Genomic DNA, 22,954 nt, shown 5'->3' with positions numbered 1-22,954 from the left:
GTCACAGCGGCAGGCAGGTGGGCCCCCTCATGAAGCTAACCGATCGTCCCCTCGATCTCCAAGTCGAATAGGCGAAGGGTTTGGTCGGTGAACCTATCGTAGAATGCATCCGAACGGAGGTAGGCTTGCTTCATGGATTCGAACCTACTCCCTTCGGCATCCTGATATATACACAGCGTCGCACGGGAGCCCTCCAACTCATCCTTGGCGACGGCTAGCGCGACATCCTTGGAGGTGATCTGATCATGGAGGGACTTTTCTTCGGTTGAGCGGCTGTACCGCTCGGCTACCAAAATTCTTCGGCCTCCTTAACCTTCTGGGCAAGCTTCCGGGCCTCCTGGTTCTTCAACTCGAGGTTGTCGATGGCTCGTTGCTTCCGAACGGTGGCCGACTCTATCTTCTTGTTGAAGGTGGTGACCTGTATTTTGAACCGAGCCACCATCACCTCTTGGTCTGCAGACTTTTTCTGCTCGCCCTCCAGAAGCTTATTGCTCTTCTCCAAGTCAACCCTCAATTTCTCGACCTCAGAAAGCGATGGCCCTTGGGTTGAGGCACCACTCGAGACCTTGAGTTTCTTGAACTCGTCCTCCAAGAATGCGAGCCTGTGGCACATGGGTAGACTCTCCACCCAGTACTGCAAGTAAAAGAGAAAAATGTTATAGTTGAACGGAGGTAAGCCAGGAGTTTACTTTAACGAACTTACCCCGGTGGCCATTTAGGTGTAACTGTGGGCCAGGGCGCCCAAAGGTAGCATCACCGCACGGGCCCGGGCGCCCTCCCAGACTTCGGAAAGCGGCCCCCGAATAAGGATCTGGTGCTCGGGGATCCGAGACGGGGCGCTCGGCTTACTATAGTCCTCTGTCGACAAATGGAGGATCGCCGTAATAGATCGTTGGCCACTCGAGGCCAAGTGAGATGAGGCCACCCGATCGGATGCTGGTAAGATCCCGGACCGTTAGACTGCTATAGGCCTTGGTGGTGGCGGCATGAAGGCCACGGGCGATGCAACCACGACCCCTTCTGGTAGCTCGGATAGGGAGGGCATCCGATCGGACGATGATGCCTCCACAGTTGCTAGGAGAGCGGCCGGAGTCGAAGTTCGACCCTCTTGACCGGTTGAGCACTCAAGGTAGCGAAACGCGAAGATGGATCCGCTCGGCACCTCTTGCGCCGGGTCAGTGACACGTCGGAAGAGGTCGAGCCTGAGGGTTCTTCGACAGGAATGAGGGGGTGCCGCTCCGTCTGAGGCTGTGAGCTCGGGGTGGTCCCTCCGCTCGGCGCATGGCTGGTCGCACCTTCGCCCACTTCCGCGGGCGTCTCCTCGCTCACCCCAAGTGGGTCTTCGTGGGTGTCGATCGCCTGCAGACCGCGGCTCGGCAGTTCCTCAGTAGCAGTCGCCTCAATCACGTTATTCGAGAGTTTCACCTTGCCAGTCATCCGCACACGCATCATGATTTCGGTTGCAGGATAAGAGGAAAAATTAGTTAGCATCAAAAGAATATGTAAAGTAGTATCTTACCTAGGCCGGTCGGCAGCCGAGTGCGGATCAGACTCAGGCCGAAGATGTAGAGGACATCCTCAAGCAGCAACTTGTGGATGTCATACTTCTGACCAGCCAGCATTGCCGCAGCATCCAAATAGTCCGATCGGCTCTTGTAACTCTTCAGTAGGGGTTGATGCGCCACTTTGAGCTGCCAATGAGTCGAAAATTCCGACCGCTCGGGAAGCCGAAGGAAAAAAGAAGTACTCCCTCCAATGTTTATTGGAGGTTGACATATTATCAAAAAATACTAAGCCGACCCTAGACTGGAAAAGGAAGGGCTCTGGCTTGGACAACTTTGGGTAATAGAAATAATAGAAGATTCGAGGGATAAGAGGGATGTCGTGCAGCCGGAATAAGATGACTACGCTGTATAGAAGGCGGAAGGAGTTCAGTACGAGTTGAGGGAGGGAGATGCGGAAGTATTTGTAGACAGCAATTGTTAGTTAGAGCCCTAGAGCCAATCATTTGATGATTGTATGGACTCATGTATATCATATTCTTGTATATTAATAAAGGCATTTGTTTGATTATTATACTTATTTGTATTAGTGCCAAATAGACTAAGTATAATAGCGTCCTTGAGTAGAGGGTTCATACCTATATCAATCGATTAGTTGAATCGATAGTGAGATGATATAGGGAACACTACTCTAAATCATTCCTAGTCGAGTATTAACATTCAGGGACAATGTTAATGCGACAAGACTAGCATGTAAGTCAACTCGATGACTTGATCTCACAAGTCATGGATATAAAGATATCAAGCTGACACATGGGTATACATTGGAGAATGTATACTGAATGACCCGCCATGAGAAAGTATCATGGATCGTTATATGAGTGTCATATACTTTCTCATGTGGCTATTAGTATGACTATTAGTCCTTAGACCTGAAGTCACCATGGATCCCTACATAAGGAGTTATGTACTTTAGTTTCGTCAAACATCACCCGTAACTGGGTGGACTATAAAGGCGATTACTGGGTATGTAACGAATTATGCAGAGGGATGTGAGTAATGTAGATGGGATCTATCCCTCCCATATGACGGGAGCGACATCGCTATTTTTGATAGAGTGAGACCACTAAGTGCATGGCCATGCCCAAATGAGTCAACATTAGATGTTGAGCTCATTTGATCGAGTGAGTCTACTTGGAGTTCAAGATTTAGATTGATTAGAGGATGACACGGTCTATGCCTCACATTGATCAATCTAGATGTCTAGGATAGAAGGACAATGTCACATATTGTGAGGAGTCACAATTAGTAGTCACAAGGTGATGTCGGATCTCGACATTCTTGTAACTTGGGTAGTAATGATGTGTTGCTAGATACCGCTCATTACTTATGCTCCTAAATGGGTTTAGGGCATTGCCAACGTTACAAGAACCTATAGGGTCACACACTTAGGATAATTAGATGGAGATTAGGTTCATATGATGAACCAAGAGGATTAGATTCATTTGATGAATCAAATTGGATTAAGAGTAATCCTAATTGGGCTAACTTGAGTTCGACTCAAGTTGATTCATGTATTTAATGAGTCTAATTTAGATTATGACTTATTAAATCAATTTAATTTAATGAATTAGATTCATTATATTAAGTTGGCTCGAATCAAATGGTTGGATTAGATCAACCATGGTAGAGATTATGTCAAGTTGGACTTGACTAGAGAAGGAAGACCAAAGGTCAATTTTGACTTGACCTTTTGTCACCTCATTGGTGAGTTGGCATTAGGTGGACCAATGATGATGTTCCACATCATCATGGTGTGCCACCTCATGGAAGTTACAAAGCCATTTTCTTATTAACTCCACATTAATTGCATTTAATGGGGAGTTACTCTTGTGAAGAAAGTGGCCGGCCACTTTGTGAATGGATGTGAATTCATTTTCATTCAAGTGTGGTGCATCTTCTTCCTTCTTCCTCTCAAGCTCTCCCTCTCCCTCTCCTCCTTGCTTGGCCGAATCTCACCAAGGTGCTAGCACACCTTTGTGTGAGGTTTTCTCCACCTACGTGTCCGTGTGGATACTTCTAGAGGACCGGCGCTTGACGGTCTAGAGATCCGGCAACTCCTTGGACGAGCGGGATAAGCGAAAGACACGCTTCGAAGGTATAACCCTTATCTAGTGTAGATCTAAAGGTTTTACAAACTCGTACAAGAAAAGGTTTTTCGAAAAGTTTTGTTTACGAATCTTTGCACGGATCTACGGCTTTGGGTGACTCGGGGTTTCCGCGACGCGAAAAAGCCGTTTTCGCGGCCCGACGAACCCAACAGCAATAATGAAGGGATGGATAGGGAATTGTTAACCGACGGAGAAATGGTCCCTGAACAGACAGATGCATTCGCTCGACGGGGTATTTGGCCGATTGGACGAGGAAGGCAGAATGATTTTGTGGACAGAATTTCGAAGGCATTCCTAAGGCCCTCCATGTCGCCCCCGTCAAATCTGGACTCCATGGTGGTATACCAGGGTCCAGGGATGGAGGTCGACGGCTGGGAGAAGCTAGCCATCGCTAAAAGCAGACGCAAAAGAAAGACGATAAAAAAAGAGGCAAAAGGTTCACTGGAAGGACGTCGGAACAACGGAAGGCATAAGGCCCGACGGAGAAAATGACGGGGAGAGCTTACTGGAAAGCAGAGGAGGTCGCCAAAGAAAGAGAACGAAGGATCGCCAGAGGGCATAACAGAAACACTAGGTCACCGGAGGGCACAGCAGAGCCACAAGGTCGCTGGAAGGCACAGCAGAAACACAAGGGCACCGGAGGCACAACAACGAAAGTGGAGAAGGCGGCAACGCAGCGAGCTCATATACCCCAGGCCCGAACGATCAGAGTCATCCGATCTAGGTTTCGAAAACCTAGGCTCAGATCCGACCATCAAATTTAAATCACCAAACGCCGCCATCAATGCCTGTCATGTTAGGCGTGAGGTGGTGGTGGGAGCGACACGTGGTAAGCTACCACGGGTTGGCAATTAAGGCAGGCATGGGAACCTGTTCTGCCTTAATGAGAAGGGATTTGCACACTTTCTAAGAAATCAAGGTGATGTCAGCCCAGCCCGCGCTCGCCCGAGATAGCCCGAGGAAAAATTCTACAAGTACAAACCTTTGTCCGCCCGATTGGATCGAGGGAGTGTGTGTAGGGCCGAGCGATAAGCTTCAAGGGGCCGATCGGCGAGGATCGGGCCTAGCTTGATCGGAGCCCATATAGTGGTGAAGGTCGATCGGGAGGGAATCTGCGCACACAGTGGTCCAGTCAGTCAGACTACAGCCTCCTTCGATTAGACTTGAAAGGCAGGCTTGTGATGCGATGATAAGGAAGGGCCCCACCCCGCTGCCACGGTGGAAGTCAACGAAGGTCAGAGTCAAGACAGTCAATGGACGGAGGGTCTTGACCGGTCAGGTGGGACATAGCCTGATCAGGAGTTAAGCGTCGACCCGCTCTCCCTGGCATGGAGTAGTCAAACCGACACTCAATGGACTCACAGAAGCCGAGCTGATCAGCTCTTCCACTTAGCGCAACAGCAGACAATGTGGATCAAGGCCAATTGGCCGAGCGGCTTTCCCGCTTGGTGCGACATTGGGCTCCCGGCCGAGCGGTCATCCCGCTCGGCCCGCAACGGATGACACTGCAGGGGACTCTCAACCGAGCAACCATTCCGTTCGGCCAATCAACAGATACATCAGGATATCCTTCGACATCCTTTTGGGAGTTAGTGTCGCCGACAGGCGGCATGGTCAGACAGAGGATCGTACGACGGAAGCTTCCACTATCATTTAAGAAATATGCTTGGCTCGTTAAGGTACTGTGTCAAGGACACTTTACTGACATGTCCCTTCAGGGAAAGTTTGGGATAGCGTGCCTACTTTGAGAAGTGTGCGCACACGCTAAGGAGCCCTATATAAAGGGGAGTCCAGATATCGGCGGAGGTATGTTTTTCTCGCGATCTCTACAGTTGCGCTACAGTTCCCTTTGCTTCTTGCTTTGCAGGAGACTAACTTGAGCGTCGGAGTGTCATCACCGGGGACCTCTTCCTTGGCTCAGCACTGACGGTGCGTGTGTTGCAGGCAGGAACGAAGTCCCTCAGAGGTCAGCAGGAGTGCCACGTCTCCAACATCCACCTCCTCGACTTTCGGGCAGGATCAACGACAAGTCCATATTTTTTTAATAAGCAATAAATTGTGCTTTAAATTTATTCAAAATTAGAAGAGATAGCATATGATTTTGAGGTCGTGAAAATAATCTTATAAATACCAGATAACAACTACGTATAATAGATTTAATACTGTCTGATCCATAATTAAGCAACATCCTAGTTAACATCTGAACCTTAGGATACTACCTACTCAACTATCATTTGATGGGGATTCAAGTCCCCAGGTGTAATTGAGTTGGTACCTAAATAATAGACTTGTATCAATGGACAAGGCTTCGAATTATGGCAGTAGTAAATAATCCTCCCATTTAAGGAGTCGTTGATTTACCTCTCTCTATTTCACTGCGGGGTGATGATAAAGAGCTCTTGGTGCGACCGTTATCATGTTTGCATCAATTTGATAGGGATTCAATCCTATTCTACTCAACTATCATTTGACAGGGATTCAATCCCATTCTCTCTATCTCTCAAGTTCCACCATTGAAATTTAATTTAAGCATCAAAAGTGATCCTGTCCGAAAACAGGAAGATGATTAGCTAGAGATGTGACTACTGCATTGATTGGATGTAGACCGTGCCCCACTTTGTAAAACAAGTAACGTCAGTGCCGAACCAGGGAAGAGATTCCCAACGTTGGCCCTCCGACGCTCAAGTTAGTCATCAAAATTGTAGAAGAAAGTGGAGCAACAGTAGTATAAGCGCAAATAGTGAATAACACATACCTCCACCGGTGTATGGACCTCCCATTATATAGAGCTCTGGTGGGCGACGTGCATGCTCCTCGAGGTGTGGGCATGTTCTCTAGTGTGTCTTATGAAAGGACCTGTCAGGAAAGTGTCTCTGACACCATACCTTAACAGAGCGTGCATATCAAACAGTAGAAACTTTCGTCGTATGATCCTCCTGTTGACTATGCCTTATGTTAGCGGTACTATCTCCCAAAAGGATATTGAGAGATGCGACAATGATCCCACTACTTGGTTGAGTGAGGTAGCCGCTCGGCTGGGAATTCCTTCGTTCGGTCAGCCTTGGCTGTTCTTCTTTGCGGTGATTGGGTATAGTAGACGACCGCCTCCCTATCGGACAAGTGCTCCGGTCTCTTGGCATTCTGCCGCTTTGTATTGAGCGTCTGGTGATCTTATCATATTGTTCCGAGCTAGACGGGTGGTCAGCTCGAACAAGTCTATTGTTGATCGGGCATTGTCTTCCCCGACCGGCCATTGTAGTGGATCTCCGCTCGACCACTGTAGGCAAGCCCTTTGACACCCTGGCGTTGACCACCTTAACTTTGACCTCCACCTTGACAGTTGACCCGTATCAAGCGGGCCCCCCTTTATCACCACATCAAAAAGCTTTGCTAAACATTTTCAATGCCCTATTGATCCATGGACTTTCTCTCTCAAGCTCCACCATCGAGTAGGCAAATTTTGAACACATTTTCAATGCCCTATTGATCCATGGACTTTCTCTCTCAAGCTCCACCTTAATTCACGTAGATTCATCAACATCAATAGAGGAATCTTCTACTCTCAAATCCAACGAGTAGCAAATTTTGAACACACCATAAATGTCTAGGACACCATTCATCATTATTGTTTATCTTGTCCGGAAGCTGAGGGGGCAGTGACTAGGATAAGAGCACTGACAAAATGAAGACTTTAGCTAGAATTCAAAAATGTGCTGCAGACTTCAGATCTTCCCGTGAGGTAGAGAAAGATAGACGAAAGTGGTATTCGTGAATCTGCGCACACCACAAGGAGATCACATAGGAGCGTTAGGGTGAGGACAAAGGAAGGGGTCCCAAATGCAGACACTCCAATACTCAAGTCAGAACGAGAGTAGAGCAAAAAGTACAGAAAGAAAATGAACAATAGAATTGTAGCAAATATGTGTGTAAATGCGTACCTGACCAACAGAGAGAATCCCTTTTTTATATAGCCTCTCATAATCTCCGCAATAATGAGACGTCAGAGAATGTCTAGTGTCAGAGTATGTCGGGTGATGGAAGATGTATGACGGATTTCCATTCGGAAGATATATATTCCGTGACATGCATGTGGCAGAGTATTAGAATATTCCCTAACGAATAACCATTATTCCCTAATAAGTGGTTGCAATTCCCTGACAGTGTTGTCTCTTGGCGATAGTTTGACTAGCACTGGGGCGACCTGGTGTATGTTGGGGACCACACCTATGAGAAGTGAGGAGTTGGGTCCTGGAGATTTAATCGACTATGGGGCTAATCGGGAGTTGTGCTCATGAGAAGTGAGGGGCTGAGCCCTGCGGTCTGACTGATGCAGAGGCCGACCGGGAGTAGACTGAGAGTTATGCCCATGAGAAGTGAGGGGCTGAGCCCTGGGGTCCACCGACATGGGGGCCGACTGAGAGTAGATTGGAAGTCGTACCCATGAGAAATGAGGGGATGAGCCCTGGGGTCCGACTGGCGCGGGGGTCAACAGGGAGTAGACTAGAGGTATGACGACAGAGGTATGACGACTACGACTAAAGGTAGAAACATAGATCCAACTAACTATTGAGAGGAAGAAAGCCTAATAGGAAGCTTTGTTGGAGTGTATACTGAAAGCCTAAGCTTTGTAAACATTCATTATGAATAAAGAATCACATTTGGTCAAATTGTCTACATTTGTTTGTAGTTGTTCATATAATTTATATTGTAGATAACATAGTATGTGGTGCCACATACAGAAGATGATGTTATCAGTACCTTATAAATTATAAACAATAGCTCACGACTAAAATGGAAAGGAACAAACCATTAGAAGGTCGTAGTGTAATTAGGTATTAGTTTATCTTGACTATATAATTACACTAGTACACTTAGAGTGTATTGAGTAGGACCATTAGAGGTCGTTTCTTTTATACTGACTTTATAAAGGAACAAAAACCTCAGTTATTATGGAAGTGTGTGCTCTTAATCCTAATATAATAATAAGCACATATGTTTGATATTTATTTCTTTAATTTATCAATGGGTGAGATTTAGTTCGATGAATCAATAAACCCGATAAGTTGGGAAATGGTATCACTTATAGTGTGTGTTGTTGATTATAGAAGGAAACTGTGTCCTAGAGATACTAGGTTGATAATGTTCTCAAGAGGAGCTCATAAAGATTGTCATGTTAAACCCTGCAGGTGGACTTAGTCCGACATGGTAATAAGGTTGAGTGGTACTACTCTTGGACTTAGATATTAATTAAATGAGTTGTCAGTAACTCACTTAATTAGTGGACATTCGATATCTTAAACACAGGGAGACTAACACACTCATAATAAGAAGGAGCCCAAAAATGTAATTTGGGATTAGTGCGGTAGTTCAATGATAGTTCTCTAGTGGAATGAATTATCATTGATAAAATTAAGTTGTGTGTTCGGGGCGAACACGGGATGCTTAATTTTATCGGGAGACCAAAACCAATTCCTCCTCTCGGTCCCTATCGTAGCCTCTTATTTATAGAGTTCTATACCCACCTATACCCACCTTCTATACCCACCCAATAGGGGCCGGCCAAGCTAGCTTGGGAACAAGCTAGGGCCGGCCAAATTGGTTAATGGGTGGCCGACCCAAGCTTGAACCCCCAAATTAAATTAAAAAGGAATTTTAATTTTAATTTTTATTATGTGGAAGAAATAATTTATTAAAGAGATTTTAAATTAAAATATCTTTCTTATAAAAGATCTACAAAAGATTAAAGAAAGAGATTAGATCTCTTTCCTTATTTGTAGATTGGTGAGATATTTTATTTTCTCTTTAAAATTATTCACATGTTGATAAAATTAAAATTATAGAAATTTCCTTTTATCAACCATGAAGAGATTTTTAAAGAGAAATTTTATTTTTTAAAATTTCCGGAAACAAATTAGGAAGTTTTAATCGTTGATTGAAACTTGTCCAATTTGTTCTCCAATGATGTGGCCGGCCATTAGAGATTAATTGGGGAAATATTATTTTATTTTTCTCAATTAAATCATGTCAAGGGAATTAAGGAAATTTTATTGTAATTAAATTTCCTAATTTGCCTAGGCCAAGGAATATAAAAGAAGGGGTGAGGGTGCCTTCACAAGATACAACATCTATTATTTCTCTCCCTCTTTTGTTCCTTGGTATGGCCGGCCATCCTCTCCCTCTCTTCCTCTTGTGGTGGCCGAATCTCCTTCTTCCATTGGAGCTCTTGTGGTGGCCGGATACTACTCGGAGAAGAAGAATAAGAAGGAGAGAAAGCTAGCATCTCTTGGAGCTTGGTTAGTGTTTTGATTTTCTTCCTTGGTGAAGCTTCCTCTTTGTTGGCCGAACTTAGCTAGGAGGAGAAGAAGGTGATTGGTGGTTTCTCGTCTCGGAAGATCGTTGCCCACACAACGTCCGAGGTTAGAAGAGGAATACGGTAGAAGATCAAGAGGTTTTTCTACAAGGTATAACTAGTAATTTTTCTTTCCGCATCATGCTAGTTATTTATGGAAATAATACCAAATGCAAGACGCTTACATTCTAGAATTTCGAATATGTTTTTCGATGTTGTGTTCTTTTGTTTTTTCTTTTCCTTGTGATTTGATTGTTCTCTTTGGTTAACCTAAAGTTATTTTAGGAAATTAAATATTAGCTTTCTATAAAAGGTTTTGTCTAGTCGGTGGTGGTTGCTCCCATATCCAAGAAGGCCATGTGCCTCGCCACGTCGAAACCGGGAACCAATTATGGAAATTAATATTTAATGGAATTAATAACTTAAGGAGACTTGGGTCGAACGTGTTAAGTTCCGCAGGAGATCCAAGTTAAAACCTAAAAGAACAAATAGATTAAGTTTTGGATCAAACGTGTTAAGTTCCGCAGGCGATCCAAAATTTAATTTAAAAGAACACATGGTAGCTAGGAAAAGGTTCAGACCTTTGTATAAAATTTTTGTGCAACCTATAGGTTTTCCGAGTAGCAACCAACAATTGGTATCAGAGCTAGGGTTTTGCCTCTGTGTATTTGGTATTAGGTTAATTATGCACATGTCATACATAATTTAGGCAGGTTAATAGTAGGATGTGCTAACTTTGTGGATGCAGGATCCAACTATTATGGCTTTTAGTTATTATGTGTGTGATTGGACCCTTGGACATGTCAAGGGCATTTATATGTGTGTGCATGATTGTATTAAAATACAGCAGGAGTTGTATTTAGTTTTATTAGGATTTTATTTTTGATCTAGATACATGTACATTCCTTTTATGGAATATAGGATCAAAAATGTAAAATTCTATTTATGTCGCGATCGAATCTTGCAAAGCGTGGAACCTTCTAAGGACCAGAGGCGCAGCGGAACAAAGAGCAAGATGGATGCGACAGCTAGACCCGATAGCGGTTGCCAAATATGGCAGCAGCTTGGGATGACAACACACGGAGGACAACTAGAGATAAAAGCCATAATAGTTGAAAATTAGTTTTTCTATTTATTGCTTTTATATTGTGCTGTGTGTGCATGTTAGTTTACAAGTTTAGTAGGCTAGCATAGTTAAAATTTCTCATTTATAAATAACTAAGTGGGAGAGGGATTTTTTAAGTAAATCCCATGGTCTCCATTACTGGTTTGTAAGTGATGCAAACAAGCTTGCGCGTTGGCTCTGAGTGCCTTCCTCCATAACGGATGAGCTTGTTTGCGGATCACTAGAACAGACTTCCATTTTTGGATGACTATAGGAAGTTAATTAAGAGCATGTGATCTTCCCCAACGGAAGGGGCATAATCTTATTAATGGACTTAGTGTCAAGTAATGGTATACACTTAGACACATCTAATAGTATCCTCCCCATCGGAGTCACTGCTATTATTTGTGTGACCAAATAATACCAACTATTAATTTTATTTGTCAAAAGTTAGGTTGACAAGATAATAAAATTAATGGGTTAAAACCCTCCTTTTACAAATGATGAATTTGTATACGTCCACACTAATGTGGCATACAAAATTCACGGTGTTATGAGGTGTTGGTTAATTTAAAATAGTATGGTTTGAGGAATCAATATTATTCTAAATTTAGAGTTCTGACCAAAAGTTATTTGTGATTCTTAGGATGACTTTCAACCCACTGTCCATCATACTTCAACAGAATAGACTACTGGACCTAATTACATAGATTGGAAAAGAAACCTGGACATTGTTCTTACTGCTGAAAGTTATAAATTTGTACTGACTGAGCAGTGCCCTGAAGCACCTATTGGTGAATCTACCCAAGAGGAGATTGAATTTCATAAGAAATGGGTAAAAGTAGATAAGATGGCGCGGTGTTACATTTTGACTTCAATGTCAAATGTATTGCAACATCAGCATCAAGATTTACCAACAGCCTATGATATTATGAACAATCTCAAGGAACTCTTTGGTCACCAGGATAGGGCTTCTAGGCAAGAAGCCATGAGAAAGATAATGACTGCCACCATGCAAGAGGGTACTCCTGTAAGGGATCATATCCTAAAGATGATGGCTTATCTGAACGAGATACAGATCCTTGGAGGAGAAATTGATGGGGAAACCCAGATCGATATGATCCTCCAAACGCTACCTAGAAGTTTTGAGCAGTTCCGCCTGAACTATAATATGAATAAAAGGATTTATTCATTAGGGGAACTACTGACAGAACTTCAAGCAGCAGAAGGATTATTTCGTCATAATTCTCAAATTCACTATGCTGAAAATGGTTCTACTTCTAAACCGAGAGGAAAGAAGAAGAAGAAATAAGCTGGCTCAGCAAAGAAAGTGAATAAATCTCAAAGTACGGGATTTAAAGCTGGAGTGAAAAAGCCCAAGGGCAAGTGCTTCATCTGCAAGCAGGCAGGACATTGGAAGGCGGGCTGTCCTCGTAGGAACCAAAACAAAGGTATATCTCATGCTCTAGTTGTTGAAACATGTTTAGCGGTGTTATCTACCAGCACCTGGTGTGTAGATACGGGAGCCACTGATCATGTCTGCAATTCCCTGCAGGGGTTCCAGGAAACCCGACGACTATCTGAAGGAGAGATTACCGTCTACATGGGCAATGCTACTAAAGTGGCAGCTGTTGCAGTGGGAGACGTCTACTTATCTTTTAGTAGAAATAAAAATTTGGTTTTAAGAAATTGTCTTTATGTACCCAGTTTTAGAAAGAATTTAATTTCAATTCTAAACTGTTTTTAGATGGATATTCAGTTTCTTTCAGTAACGAGGTAGTTATTAAAAGAAATAAAGTGATTATCTGTTCTGGTGCATTAGTTGGCAATTTGTATACTTTAAATCCAATTTCTTCCACAAAGCAAAACATGGAAATTTATAACTCATCTTCTAATTCTAATAAGAGAAAAGAACATTCGGAAATGAACCAAGCATATCTTTGGCATCTAAAGCTTGGTCATATTAACTTAAGTAGGATTCAGAGGCTTATAGCCGATGGACTTTTGAGTTCATTAGAGTTGGAAAATTTTCCAACTTGTGAATCCTGCTTAGAAGGTAAAATGACCAAAAGGTCGTTCAAGGCCAAGGGGTATAGAGCCAAAGAAGTGTTAGAATTGATTCACTCTGATTTGTGTGGTCCTATGTCTGTCCAAGCGAGAGGAGGTTTTGAATATTTTGTCTCTTTCATAGACGATTATTCAAGATACGGATACATTTACCTAATGCGCCGCAAGTCCGAGTGCTTTGATAAGTTCAAAGAATACAAGGCTGATGTGGAGAAACGATTAGGTAAAAGTATCAAGACACTACGATCTGATCGTGGTGGCGAATACCTCTTAGGAGAGTTTAGGAATTACTTATCAGAGGCCGGGATTCAATCCCAATTGTCTGCACCTGGAACACCCCAACAGAATGGTGTAGCAGAACGAAGGAACATGACTCTTATGGAGATGGTTAGATCGATGATGAGTTATTCAGAATTACCAAATTCATTTTGGGGATATGCTCTGGAAACAGCAGTATACGTTCTGAACTTAGTACCTTCTAAATCAGTTTCTTCTACTCCCATAGAATTGTGGAATGGGCGAAAACCCAGTCTAAGACATATTCGGATTTGGGGTAGTCCAGCACATGTGCTGAAACCAGATGCTGATCCCGTACAGAAGTTCGCGTGTTTGTAGGATATCCCAAAGGAACGAAAGGTGGTTTATTTTATAGTCCTAAAGACCAGAAGGTCATTGTTAGCACCAATGCCCAGTTTTTAGAAGAAGACTATATAATGGATCACAAGCCCAGTAGCAAAGTTGTTTTGGAAGAACTTAGAGAGGACATGTCTACTTCAGTACCAATAGTACAAGATGAAGTACCACAAGAGACTGCAACACGTGTCACACATGACACACAAGCACAAACAGGGCCTCGTCGTAGTGGGAGGGTTGTAAGGCAGCCTGAAAGGTTCATGTTTTTGGGAGAGTTTTCGGACTTGATCCCGGGAAAACATGAACCTGATCCACGAACATATGACGAAGCACTCCAAGATATAGATGCAGCATCTTGGCAAAAGGCAATGAATTCTGAAATAGAGTCTATGTACTCTAATAAGGTCTGGGAGCTTGTAGAACCACCTGATGGTGTAAAAGCCGTTGGATGCAAGTGGATCTACAAAAGGAAAAGAGGGACAGACAGGAAGGTAGAAACCTTCAAAGCTAGGCTTGTTGCGAAAGGGTACACTCAGAAAGAGGGAATCGATTATGAGGAAACCTTTTCACCGGTAGCCATGCTTAAGTATATCCGGATACTCTTATCCATTGCTGCTCTTATGGATTATGAGATTTGGCAAATGGATGTCAAGACAGCTTTCCTTAATGGAAGTCTTGAAGAGAACATCCATATGAAGCAACCAGAAGGGTTCATTGAAAAAGGCAAAGAGCATCTAGTGTGCAAGCTCAATCGGTCCATTTATGGACTAAAGCAAGCTTCAAGATCTTGGAACATCCGGTTTAATGAAGTAATCCAGTCATATGGATTTATTCAAAGTCCGGATGAGTCTTGTGTATATAAGAAGTGTAACGGAAACGTTGTGGTATTTCTTGTACTATACGTAGATGATATTTTGTTAATTGGCAACAATGTCAAGGTATTATCAGACGTAAGGGTATGGTTGTCCAAACAATTTAATATGAAGGACTTAGGAGATTGTGCACATATTCTTGGGATCAAAGTTATAAGGGATCGTAAGAAAAGAATGTTGTGTCTGTCCCAAGCTTCATATATAGATATAATCCTTGCTCGTTTTAGCATGCAGGATTCCAAGAAAGGTTTCTTACCTTTTAGACATGGAGTAGCTCTATCTAAAGAGATGTCTCCAAAGACATCGAAAGAGATAGAGGACATGAAAGCAGTTCCTTATGCTTCAGCTGTAGGAAGCCTAATGTATGCAATGCTATGTGCGAGACCTGATATCTGTTTTGCCGTGGGCATGGTCAGCAGATATCAGAGTAACCCTGGACAAGGACATTGGACTGCGGTAAAGAATATATTAAAGTACCTGAGAAGGACTAGAGATTATATGCTAGTTTACCAAGCAGACGATCTGCTCCCTGTGGGTTACACGGATTCAGATTTTCAATCAGATAGGGATAACAGTAAGTCTACATCAGGCTATGTGTTTACTTTAGGAGGTGGAGACATTTCATGGAGGAGTGTTAAGCAGAAATGCGTTTCGGACTCAACCATGAAAGCTGAGTATGTAGCAGCCTCTGAGGCAGCTAAAGAAGCAGTATGGCTCAGGAACTTTCTAATGGACTTAGATGTGATTCCTGGTTTGCCCAAAATCATCACAATTTATTGTGATAATAGTGGTGCAGTTGCAAACTCGAAGGAACCACGAGCCCATAAGGCAAGTAAACATATAGAGCGCAAGTACCACCTGATACGAGATATCGTGAAGCGAGGAGAAGTTGTCATCGCCAAGATTGCATCAGCGGATAACCTGGCAGATCCTTTCACTAAGGCCCTTCCGGTGAAAGCTTTCGATCGGCATGTGGAGGGAATGGGAATCAGATGTATGGTAGAAGATATGGCAGCTTAATCATTAGTATAAGTGGGAGATTGTTGGAGTGTATACTGAAAGCCTAAGCTTTGTAAACATTCATTATGAATAAAGAATCACATTTGGTCAAATTGTCTACATTTGTTTGTAGTTGTTTATATAATTTATATTGTAGATAACATAATATGTGATGTCACATACAGAAGATGATGTTATCAGTACCTTATAAATTATAAACAGTAGCTCATGACTAAAATGGAAAGGAACAAACCATTAGAAGGTCGTAGTGTAATTAGGTATTAGTTTATCTTGACTATATAATTACACTAGTACACTTAGAGTATATTGAGTAGGACCATTAGAGGTCGTTTCTTTTATACTGACTTTATAAAGGAACAAAGACCTCAGTTATTATGGAAGTGTGTGCTCTTAATCCTAATATAATAACAAGCACATATGTTTGATATTTATTTCTTTAATTTATCAATGGGTGAGATTTAGTTCGATGAATCAATAAACCCGATAAGTTGGGAAATGGTATCACTTATAGTGTGTGTTGTTGATTATAGAAGGAAACTGTGTCCTAGAGATACTAGGTTGATAATGTCCTCAAGAGGAGCTCATAAAGATTGTCATGTTAAACCCTGCAGGTGGACTTAGTCCGACATGATAATAAGGTTGAGTGGTACTACTCTTGGACTTAGATATTAATTAAATGAGTTGTCAGTAACTCACTTAATTAGTGGACATTCGATATTTTAAACACAGGGAGACTAACACACTCATAATAAGAAGGAGCCCAAAAATGTAATTTGGAATTGGTGCGGTAGTTCAATGATAGTTCTCTAGTGGAATGAATTATCATTGATAAAATTAAGTTGTGTGTTCGGGGCGAACATGGGATGCTTAATTTTATCGGGAGACCAAAACCAATTCCTCCTCTCGGTCCCTATCGTAGCCTCTTATTTGTAGAGTTCTATACCCACCTATACCCACCTTCTATACCCACCCAATAGGGGCCGGCCAAGCTAGCTTGGGAACAAGCTAGGGCTGACCTAGGTATGAATTTGGGTGGCCGGCCCTAGCTTGAACCCAAGCTAGTGGGGGCCGGCCAAATTAAATTAAAAAGGAATTTTAATTTTAATTTTTATTATGTGGAAGAAATAATTTATTAAAGAGAATTTAAATTAAAATATCTTTCTTATAAAAGATCTACAAAAGATTAAAGAAAGAGATTAGATCTCTTTCCTTATTTGTAGATTGGTGAGATATTTTATTTTCTCTTTAAAATTATTCACATGTTGATAAAATTAAAATTATAGAAATTTCCTTTTGTCAACCATGAAGAGATTTTTAAAGAGAAATTTTATTTTTTAAAATTTCCGGAAACAAATTAGGAAGTTTTAATTGTTGATTGAAACTTGTCCAATTTGTTCTCCAATGATGTGGCCGGCCATTAGAGATTAATTGGGGAAATATTATTTTATTTTTCTCAATTAAATCATGTCAAGGGAATTAAGGAAATTTTATTGTAATTAAATTTCCTAATTTGCCTAGGCCAAGGAATATAAAAGAAGGGGTGAGGGTGCCTTCACAAGATACAACATCTATTATTTCTCTCCCTCTTTTGTTCCTTGGTGTGGCCGGCCATCCTCTCCCTCTCTTCCTCTTGTGGTGGCCGAATCTCCTTCTTCCATTGGAGCTCTTGTGGTGGCCGGATACTACTTGGAGAAGTAGAAGAAGAAGGAGAGAAAGCTAGCATCTCTTGGAGCTTGGTTATTGTTTTGATTTTCTTCCTTGGTGAAGCTTCCTCTTTGTTGGCCGAACTTAGCTAGGAGGAGAAGAAGGTTATTGGTGGTTTCTCATCTCGGAAGATCGTTGCCCACACAACGTCCGAGGTTAGAAGAGGAATACGGTAGAAGATCAAGAGGGTTTTCTACAAGGTATAACTAGTAATTTTTCTTTCCGCATCATGCTAGTTATTTATGGAAATAATACCAAATACAAGAGGCTTACGTTCTAGAATTTCGAATATGTTTTTCGATGTTGTGTTCTTTTGTTTTTTCTTTTCCTTGTGATTTGATTGTTCTCTTTGGTTAACCTAAAGTTATTTTAGGAAATTAAATATTAGCTTTCTATAAAAGGTTTTGTCTAGTCGGTGGTGGTTGCTCCCATATCCAAGAAGGCCATGTGCCTCGCCACGTTAGTACTGGGAACCAATTATGGAAATTAATATTTAATGGAATTAATAACTTAAGGAGACTTGGGTCGAACGTGTTAAGTTCCGCAGGAGATCCAAGTCAAAACCTAAAAGAACAAATAGATTAAGTTTTGGATCAAACGTGTTAAGTTCCGCAGACGATCCAAAATTTAATTTAAAAGAACACATGGTAGCTAGGAAAAGGTTCAGACCTTTGTACAAAATTTTTGTACAGTGGAACCTATAAGTTTTCCGAGTAGCAACCAACAAGCTTTGCATGCTTTGGATTTCCAACAGGAGAACAAAGAAAAGCTCGAAGCTCTCCTGCAAACCGCTGAGTCTAAGTGTTGAGCGGAGACTGTGACAAATAACAAATCCACGTCGGACTTAGCGCAAAAGACTAACCTATTAGATGAACTGAAAATGTCGCATACTTCTAAATTAACCTGCATAACCAGGGAGCTAGAGGCCAAGAACCTGATAATACTAGACTAGCAGAGGGACTTGAATTTATAAGCATACAAGCTGGGTTCACTGCAAGCCAAACTAGAACAAACCAAGTTCGAACTAATGGCTTCAAAGTCTGAATTGAAGCCTTATAAGGAAGGGGAAGATGAACTTTCTGAGGCTAGGCAGACCGAATATCTCCGCTCTCGTGAGTTCAAGTTGCAATTTGACTAGAATATCACCTAAACACTTTCTTACGGAGATGAAGGAGCAGTCCAACAACACCACGAGGAGGGATATCTGACAATCGATCCACCCGAGCAATTTTTAGAATGCCTAAGACTTATAGACGAAATGTTAGATGATATTTTCTCTAAATTTGAGTAATCGACCCATCTTTGTGTTATGTTTGAGAGGTATCCTAAGACAATCGGTTTATGGTTTGTACTATTTATTTTGATAAATATAGATTCACTATTTGAGTGGATTTTACTTATGTGTTTGAATGGTCTTAAACTCATTTACCAAATATTCGCAATATGATTTATAACATGAGAGAACTTGTGATTGTATCACAATTAGTGAGAGTCTCTATATGTGTAATTATGAAAGTATTGAAACATTCCCTAATCAATGAATTGATGTATTTGGAAATCATCAATTCTATGAGATTAGCACGGGTTATACTTCTTTGTTTAACCAAGCATCTCTTACTCACTAGTTGGAGATATTGGGATGTTGAGAGTTATACGTGGATGCTAGTTATGGTAACTAGTTTATTAGAGTGACTTGTTGTAAGATTTTATATGGTTCTCTATATATATAGATATGTTTGTGAAGTACTTACTGTAGCTCGAGTGCAAGTTTTTTCGACTTGAGGTATTCAAGTCACCTTGATCATGGAAGTTTATACTTTAATATCTTAAGCAAAGCATCTCCATGGAGATATGAACCCGAGATAATTGGGTATAAGTTGAAGTGCCCGAAGATATTTAGATAGCCATAGAGGATTCACCACTCCTTGCGAGGAGACGTATATCTTATGGTCACTTGTCAGGATTATTACTCAAAATCTTTGCAAAATATCACATGTTAAGGGTATGAGACTCTTAAAAACATGTAGGAATAATTTGAATCCATAGAACGAGTAAGTATTACTTGGGTTAGGTGTGACGTAGTCAATCTAGTAAGGACAGACACATAGACCATGTCCTAAACTAAGTGGGTATAAGACGAGTGAAAGGAACAATACACGACTCACTATAACTGCTGAAGGGTTCAGAACTAATTCTAGAATCAAATGTGATTTTTCAATTAATTGGGGATCATAATGTACTACCAGGTGTCACTTATGATTGATCTATAATTGAATAGTTAATTATGGATGACCAAGATAAACCGAGAACCTATTGGGTTATACGCATTACAAGTATCTAAAAGACATAAAATAAGTTTGAGAATTTAATTTTCAGATCAAGAGATAAAATATTTGGTTGTACCAAATAAAGGATAAATATGGAAGATATTTTGTCAGAATGGAAGTTGGATGAGCCACACCTTTTATGGAAGAGTTAGATCTTATTTGGTTTAGAAATGAACCAAATTAGTTTGGTTTAAACCAAGTTGGTTTGTTTGTGCCAAACCAAAAGGTTAATGGGCCAAATTTTGGTTAAGGAATTTGGGCCAGATTTGAAATTTTTAATCCAACTCGTCAAAAGAAACTATATAATGATATTAGTAGGGAGAAATTTATAAGAGAAATTCATTATTCGTGAGTTTAGGTTTTTGGAAACTTAGCCTCCCTCTCTCTTCTCTCCTCTCTTTGCCACTGCCCACCAAAAACTAAGGTAGAAGTTTTTCTTTCTCAAACTTTCATTGCTCTTCCTTCTCTTGGATCACATGGCATCCATGCTTGGTTCGTACTAATCAGAAGCGAACCTTGTTGCTCACTGGAGTTGTCTTGAAGAACTCGATGTGGATACGAATAGAGACGAGGTTCGTGGACATCACTAAAGTTGGTACCCTTTCCTTTATGCATCATCCGTAAGATACGCCTAGAATAATTATTATTCTTAAATTTTTACTTTACAATTATGTCTATATGATTGTATTATGCATGTGTGTGGTGTGTGTGTTGTAATAAAATAATTTATTATCATATTTTTACTTCCACTGTATGTTTTACGAAACGTGTTAAATACACACCACATCGGGCATACCCTGACCTTTTGTACCCTAAACTTGTTAATGACTTTGATCATAAAACATTGACCTTCGTTGTGTCGTGTCTTCTATTTCTAATTACTTTTCTGCCTTTCATTGCATGCTCTGAGTTTTGAATAGAATGACTGACTTTTGTGTTCGAGCATTGAGTGAACAGTGGGGTTGAGGATGTGAGATATGTGTTGGTCAGACCAACAAGGTATGAGTACTACCGAGCAGAGCTGTGATTATGATGAGTGCCGAACAGAGCGGCGATTGGGATGGGTGTTAGACAGAGCAACAATTTTGATGAGTACCAAGAAGAGCGACTAGATGCTTTGATCAGAGTGGGAGCTCCGCCTATAAGCACTCAAATATGGAACCATGCTCTAGTGAATTGTAGTCGGGAGGTATGTCCGAACGAGCTAGTGTAGGGAGCCATGCCCTAATGAGTTAAGTTTGATCGCGTGAGTGATGTACACTTATAACTTATCGCTTGGATGAGAGTCTGGGACCCGACCGGATGGTCATTGGGCATGTGAGTCGCGCACACTTATAATTCGCACTCGGGCGAGAATCTATGACCTGACCAAATGGTCATTGGGTGCGTGAGCCATGCATGCTTATAACTTGTACTGGAGCGAGAGTCTGGAAGGTGCGTGAAACATGCATGCTTATAAATCATTGCTGGGATGAGAGATTGGGACCCGACTGGATGGTTGTTTGGCGCGTGAGCCTTGCACGCTTATAACTCACACTGGGACGGAGAGTCTGGAAGACGCATGAGTCATGCACGCTTATAACTCATCGCTGGGATGAGTGTCTGGGACCCGACCAGATGGTCATTGGGCGCGTGAGCTATACACGCTTATAACTCGCATTGGGGCAAGAGTCTAGAAGGCGCATGAGCCATACACACTTATAACTCATCACTGGGATGAGAGTCTGGGACTCGATGGGATGGTCGTTCGGCGTGTGAGTCATACATGCTTATAACTCACACTGGGGCGAGAGTCTGGAAAGGGGTGGGCCATGCACGCTTATAACTCATCATTGGGATGATAGTCTGGGACCCGACTGGATGGTCATTAGGTGTGTGAGCCCTACACGCTTATAACTCACACTAGAGCAAGAGTCTGGAAGGTGCGTGAGTCATGCACGCTTATAATGCATCGCTAGAATGAGAGTCTGGGACCCGACTAGATGGTCGTTGGGCGCAGAGCCATGCATGCTTATAACTCGCACTGGGGCGAGAGTTCAGAAGGTGCGTGAGTTATGCACGCTTATAAGTGAGAGTCTAAAAAGTGTGTGAGTCATGCGCGCTTATAACTCATTGCTGAGATAAAATTTTGGAACTTGACCGGATGGTCATTGGGTGCGTAAGTCATGCATGCTTATAACTTACACTGGGACGAGAGTCTAGAAGATGTATGAGTCATGCATGCTTATAACTCATCGCTAGGATGAGAGTTTGGGACCCGACCGGATGGTCGTTAGGCGCGTGAGCCCTGCACGCTTATAACTCACACTAGGGCGAGAGTTTGGAAGGCACGTGAGTCCTGCACGCTTATAACTTGCATTGGGGAGAGAGTTTGGAAGGCGCATGAGCCATGCACGCTTATAACTCATCTCTAGGATGAGAGCTTGGGACACGACCGGATGGTCGTTTGGCGCGTGAGCCATGTACACTTATAACTCGCACTGTGGTGAGAGTCTAGAAGGCATGTGAGTCGTACACACTTATAACTCATCGTTGGGATGAGAGTCTGAGACCCGATCGGATGGTCGTTGGCATGTGAGTCATGCACGCTTATAACTCGCATTGGTGCCGAAGTCTGGAAGGTGCTTGAGCCATGTACATTTATAACTCTTCGCTGGGATTAAAGTCTGAGACATTTTTATTATATAAAGCTTGATACAAATGCAGGATGCCCTTCAAGTGCGGTAAGGCCAGAGAATATTCGCACTCCACTGGTGATCCAGTTTCTTACCATCGACATCTTGAAGGTAGTAAGCGCTAGACACAAGTTTCTTGATGATTTTGTACGACCCATTTCATTAAGGTGCTAGCTTAGTCATGTCTTCAATTGGTTTTATTCTCTTCAAAACTAAGTCACCTTCCTGGAAGGAATGGAGAATCACCCACCGATCATAGTTTTGCCCGAATTCACTATCAGTAATTTGTTAGTCGGGCGACAGTTTTTTCCCTGGTCTCGTTGATGAGTTCCAGATCAAGGAGATGTCGGTCGACATTATCTTAGTTGTACAATAATCGCTGGGCAGACTCCTCATTGACCTCAACTAGAATGACTGGTTCACTGCCATAGGCAAGGTGGAAAAGAGTGAGTCCGGTGCTTTCCCGGAGAGTCGTTCGGTGCCCAGTCACCTCCCACTTGTTGTCTGAGGATCTGGTTGGGTAGGAAAA

Source organism: Zingiber officinale, chromosome 8B (assembly GCF_018446385.1).
Source record: "Zingiber officinale cultivar Zhangliang chromosome 8B, Zo_v1.1, whole genome shotgun sequence".
Lineage (NCBI taxonomy): Eukaryota > Viridiplantae > Streptophyta > Magnoliopsida > Zingiberales > Zingiberaceae > Zingiber > Zingiber officinale.
The sequence above is the reverse complement of the archived record's forward strand: the minus strand, read 5'-3'. Positions refer to the sequence as shown.